The sequence below is a fragment of the Chiloscyllium plagiosum genome, chromosome 8 (assembly GCF_004010195.1).
Source record: "Chiloscyllium plagiosum isolate BGI_BamShark_2017 chromosome 8, ASM401019v2, whole genome shotgun sequence".
Lineage (NCBI taxonomy): Eukaryota > Metazoa > Chordata > Chondrichthyes > Orectolobiformes > Hemiscylliidae > Chiloscyllium > Chiloscyllium plagiosum.
In genome coordinates, this window is record NC_057717.1 from 3,149,060 (window position 1) to 3,149,916 (window position 857).

An 857-nucleotide genomic window follows, 5' to 3' on the forward strand; every position below is an offset into this window, starting at 1 on the left:
GGGGGGCAGTACAAATTTAAAATCCCATATTCCTCTCCATTTATAAGGGCTTTGATCAGAATATATCATCCAGATTCGTCTTTTATCTGATTTAGGATTTTGAAAGGGAAATTCTTCCAAACAAGAATAACAATTCCCCTGTTGTTTGAGCTAAAAGAAGAAAAAAAGGCCTGATCAAATCCACCCTGTCGCAATTTCAACTGTTCTTTATCCTGTGTGTCTCCTGTAGGAGAGCTATATCAACTCTTTCTTTCTTAAGATTTGATAATATTTTCTTCCTTTTGACTTCGCGAATTACTCCGCTTGACATTCCAGGTGCACCACTTAACCGACTGATCAACCATAATCATCCGGGCAAATCCGAGACCCCTCAGGAGGGGAAACCCTATCCAGAACATCCCGAGCATAGAGCATATAAAATTTACAAATATAAAGGCTCTCTAATACACTCACAACAGTATAATAAAAAAACTGTTTCTAAATAATAAAAAAAACGTATTTAAATGGAGATTTTCCCCCTTGTTCCCAGGGGGTGTCACTTCCTTTCCAAAAGTCCCTCATATCCTCTCCAACCAATGCCCCACCCTTGACCCAGGCGCTCCTCAATAAAATGAGGAGAATTCAGATATAATACAAAGCTAGAGTTAACAGTGAGCACCCTACCGCCACCCATACCAACACCTGGATATATTTGGTAATGTTAATACCATATATAAACATATACCATAAAATTACAACCTCAACAAATAATAATTAAATATAATAATGCAAAATGACAAGGCAAAATAACCCTGCTCCTAAAGACAGAGGTAAAATAGAATAAGGTAACCACCTCCCCCCACCAACATTAACCAAAC